This window comes from Carlito syrichta, unplaced genomic scaffold, assembly GCF_000164805.1.
Source record: "Carlito syrichta isolate Samal-C Ts95f unplaced genomic scaffold, Tarsius_syrichta-2.0.1 Scaffold303806, whole genome shotgun sequence".
In the NCBI taxonomy this organism is placed as follows: Eukaryota; Metazoa; Chordata; class Mammalia; order Primates; family Tarsiidae; genus Carlito; species Carlito syrichta.
In genome coordinates, this window is record NW_007247902.1 from 239337 (window position 1) to 244907 (window position 5571).

Here is a 5571-nt window from a genome sequence, read left to right on the forward strand (position 1 = left end):
AGGGTGATAAGTGCTAGAGAAGACAATAAAGCAAGAAGGGGAATAAGGAGAGTGGATGGAGGAAAGGCAGTTACAATTTTAGTTAAAATTGGAAGGCTGCAATGACAATGTACTGTCTGGGTGAATGCCTGAGTGAGGTGAAGGAGTAAGTTCTGTCATTATCTTGTGAGGATAATTCCAGTAAGAGGAAATTGCAAATGGAAAGGCCATGATGTAGAAGCATGGCTTGAGTCAGTGTGGTAAAAGAAGAAATAGGGAAGGAACTGCATAGAGAAGTAAAATGATGATGTGGTATATATACATAATGGAATTTTATTCAGCCACTAAATAAATAAATAAATAAATAAATAAAATGTCATTTGAAACAACATGGAAGGAACCGGAGGACATTATATTAGGTGAAGTAAATGGAGCACAGATGGACGCATTTTGCATTTCTCATTAATATGTGGAAGCTAAAAAATTTTAAAAATGAACGAATGGAGCTAGAGCAAAAAGTTATGGTTGCCAGAGACCAGGAAGGGTAGTAGGGGAGGGAGTGGGTATAAAAATACAGTCAGATAAAATGGATAAGAACTAATATTTGGCAACATACAATTGGGTGACCTTAATTCACAATAATTTATTGTACATTTAAAAATAACTAAAAGAGTAGAATTGGAATGTTTCTAACACAAAGAAAAGATAAATGCTTGAGGTGATGAATACCCAATGGATATCCCAATTACCATGATTGATTATTTCACAATGTTGTTGTTACAGTGTTTGGTGCATTCATTTTTATTTTTATTGTTAAATTTATACTCTTGTTCAGTAAGGAATTGAAAGCCTGTATCAAAAAACCACATGTATCCCATAATTATACACAATTATTACGTATCCAAAATATTTAAAATTACAAATTTAAAAACAATTTAAAAATGACATGTTATAGAATATCATCCTCACTCTTTTGTTGCAAGTGTGAAGAGAGGTAAAATTGCTTATATCTTTGATGACTAGTGAGGCTGTGCATTTTTTTACGTATCTGCTGGCTGCTCGAGTGTCTTTTCATATCTTTTGCCCACTTTATAATGGGGCCTCCCCCCCACCCCCCCAGCACATTTGAGTTCCTTATAGATCCTAGATGTTAGGCCTTTGTCAGATATCCAGTTGGCAAATATTTTTTCCCAGTCTGTGGACTATATACCTGCTCTCTTGATGGTTTCTTTGGCTTTACAGAAGCTTGTCAGTTTGACGAGATCCCACTTGTCTATTTTAGTTCTTATGGATGGGCACTTGGGGTGTTGACCAGGAATTAGTTGCCAGTTCCAGTTTCTATAAGTGTGTCTCATGCATTTTCTAAGGTTCTTACAGTTTGAGGTCTTACCTTTAGGCCTATGATCTATTTAGAGTTGATTTTTGTGTATGGTGGTAGGTAGGGGTCTTGTTTGAATCTTCTGCTTGTGGTCAGCTAGTTTTCCCAGCACAATTTACTGAATAAGTTTTCCTCTCCCCATTGGCCATCAAAGAAATTCAAGTTAAAACCACACTGAGATACCACCTAACTCCAGTCAGGATGGCCATCATCAATAACTCAAAAAACAACAGATGCTAGAGAGGATGTGGGGAAAAGGGAACACTTCTACACTGTTGATGGGAGTGTAAACTAGTACAACCTCTGTGGAAATCTGTGTGACGATTCCTCAAAGATCTAAAAGTCAACCTTCCATACAACCCCACAATGCCCCTGTTGGAAATATACCTGGAGAAACTCAAATCACTTTATGAAAAAGATAATCTGCACAAGCATGTTTATTGCAGCCTTATTCACAATAGCAAAAACATGAACCCAACTGTGCTGCCCATTGAAAGAGGACTGGATTAAAAAATGTGGTACATGTACAGGAAGGAATATTACACAGCCATAAAGGACAAAATTATGGAGTTCGCAGCAATTTGGATGGACTTAGAGTCTATAATACTGAATGATTTATCATGAAACAAAGAACTGAGTACCACATGTTCTCCACTCATAAGTGGACCTTGAACAATGATCATAATACTGTAAGAAAAGGATTGGCAATAGTAGGAAGTTGCCAGGGGAAGTGGGGGACACCTCAGCAATAAGGGTACCTTGTATAATGAACATTTGTATACCTAACTCTGAATTGTATCCCACATCTTTAAAATATAAAATTTTAAAAAAAGAAGGGTGGCAAATCTAAATGTCAAACAAATGCAGATATATATCACTGTTTTATCACTAGGAGTCAGTCAGAAACAGTATTTAAAAACACACACATGAACAAATAATAACTATTATAAAACACTATAATGATTTAAATAATTGTAGTTTGTTGCTTTCTTTTCTCAACCTCAGTGCTCACTAAAAGGAATGAACAATTGTTATCACTGTCACTTCACTGCTGGAAAATATTGTCTGGGCATGATAGCTATAAACTTAGAGCACTAGATCTAATATAGCATGCAACTTGTGGAGGTGGAAACAGAACTTATTTTTTTCTCAATTCTCTAGTTATTAAATTGCCAATTAAAATTGCCCACAGGCATGTTTTCCTGTGGAAACTTTAATTAAAGATCCCATTTTCCAACTTAAAATCAATAGAGTTTAAAAGAAACTGATCTTTTCTTTTTAAATGAGGTTTTTTTTCATAGCAATGCAATTATTATTATTTGTCAGTAGTAAATGTTTAAGAGAGCAGAAATAATAAATGTAGAAAGGGAGTATTTAAAAAAAAAGTCCAGACTGATTCATATGATGAGGTTGTATCATTGTTCAAAAATTTATCTTTCCCTTACAAAGTTCAGTCAGACAAGTTTAAATTTTTCCTCTCTGAGAATCTACTCTCAGAATATGTTCCACAGAATAATAGCTAACTCTAATGTCAATAATTAGCTTTAATGTAAATAATGATGAAGAAAAATGATCTTTTAAAAAATCGAGAAACCTTGACATAAACAAAGCTTAAAATGTTTCTTTACCATATGACCTCTCAGAATCTTTAATAAGTAAAAGTATAGGGTAAATCTGTAAGAACAAAATAGTATACAGTATCTCATTACTTATTAGCCATGGACACTTTTTATTTTTAAGGTAGTTTCATAGTAATAGATTCTCATTTGGTGAAAGACTGCTTGAATGTGAGCCTAACCAGGACAATCCTGTTCCAGTACAAGTCTGGTAACTGACTGATATTCTAAAATATACTGTAAAGGAAGCTAAAAATTGATCTATTTTTTTTCTTGCACTTTCTGCTTAATTGAGGAATGTTTTTGCTTTCACTCTTAGGTGAGTTTATATATATATGCATATGTATGTATTTTATATGCATATATGTGGGTCTTCTTTAAAAAGTTCTGCCAAAAGTTGGACAATTTTTCTATAACACCCATTGTGGTTATGGGCTTATTTTTAATGATGCTATGGGTTTAAATGTTATTACTTGTATACCTTGTGAATATATTTTTGAACATATAATGTTTGTATACAAAAATATATTGGATATATTTTTTAATATATATTGTATTTCTAAAAATATATTGAATATATTTTTGAGTATATATTGTATACTTGTATGCCTTGTGAATATATTTTTGAATTTCAAACATACTCTATAGTAAACTCAAGCACATTTACCAGCTTTTTATTTTGCTTTGGAATTTTATATTTATTAAAAAGAATTCCTAAATAGGAATCATGCTAGGTCATTGGTACTGCTTTATCCCATTATTTACAGTGTCACCAATTTAAGTGAAATGAAATAGAATCAATGTAGTTTTCCTAGGAAAGAAATCATATGTAACATTAAGTATTAAACTGAGCTTCATATATAAAGGGAGCTATTAACTAAACGAGAAACCATGAAGGAGTGATCTGCTTTTTTAGGAATTTGGATAAAAACTACAAAAAGAGCATCTCTTTATGTATCTATAATCTTATTTCTCTAAATTTTTAATCTTTCCCTTCTTCCCTTCCTTCCCTCCCTCCCTTGCCTCCTTCCTTCCTTCCTTCCTTCCTTCCTTCCTTCCTTCCTTCCTTCCTTCCTTCCTTCCTTCCTTCCTCTGTGTCTATCTATATCTATCTGTATCTTTATATTTACATAGCTATAGCATACCTATTACATCATATATCTATTATTTATCTATATCACCTATATTATCTATTTTTCTAGCTATCTAGATATTTGCCTTATTGAATTTGTTTATTCTCTGTGCTCTGCCAGTTGAGACCAAAGTCTTATAAAATCTATTTGTTGATCCTCTTTCTCTACCTAGTCATGATATGGTGCTGCTTCCTGAAATTTTATAACTCAATCTGCATTTCTTTAATTTTACATTATGTATTGAATGACTTTATCTTTATTCCTGTGACCATCTTTGATCTTTTTGCAACATGCAAAGCACGGGTTTGAGCACTTTTTGTTTCCTTTGCCTGAAATATTTCCTCCTCCAGAAATTCCTGGAGCTCAATTTATTGTGTCACTTCCTTAATGAGCACTTCCCTGGCCTGCTTTTTATTTGGCATTCCTTCTTTAATTTCTATTTCCTAATGTAATTTCCTTTAAAAATAATTAACCAAATTGCGAATACCTCACATATTACATATCTATTTGTTAATTTATTTTTCTCCCCCCCACTAAAAAGTAAATTAATCAATCACCAACTCTATGATTATGAATATGAAATCTTTATCTACAGCCCTGTGTCTTTTTAAGTCTCAAACTCAGATACGTTATAACTGAAAGAGAATTCCAATTGAATTTACCTTTGAAATTCAAACTCAGCATATAAAACACAGAACTAATTGTCTCTCTCACTCTTTCCCACACCATCTTTCTTGGTAAAATCTCTATCCCATTTCTGTAAATGACACCACCAATATCCACCTATTTCAGTCAAATACTATCTATTGTTCTTGATTCTATTATTCCCTTTACCATTCTCAGGTTTTAAAGAACAAATATTTGGGGGATCTATGTTATCATCTAGTCATTGTTCTAGAAGCTGGAGATACAATGATAGAATTGTGTCCCTGCCCTAGTGAAATTCACCTTCTTGTGGAAGAGTAAGAAAATAAATGATATAAGGAAATACGAGTTGAAGAATGTGTAGGAATATAAAAATAATGTTAGGAAACACCTATTTAAGGAAGTGACACTAAGTAAAGTAGGAATGTAAGCTCTGGGAATTTCTAGGGGAAGAATATTGCTAGGAGAACAGTAAGTGCCTGGTCTTGGTGTGTGGAAGGGAAATCAGAGGTGGCCATTGTGGCTTGAACACTGAATGATATCCCAAATGCCATAATAGGGGTCTGCAAATAATTTGATGTGAATTTAGAGGCCACTGGAGAATATTTTGAGTATATGAAAATCAAAAAGTTTTTAGAAACTAAGGAGCTTCTCAGAGAACCAACATAGCAGCAAATGAGACTGGCCAAGGTGGCTGTAACGTTTCTCTCAGCATGACTAACCCTTAGACAGGCTTCTTTCTGACTCTTGGTCATCCCTGATTTCTCTTTTCTCAGAATAGCTCTTTAGAAAATATGTAATTGCAAATTATTTTTCTGCC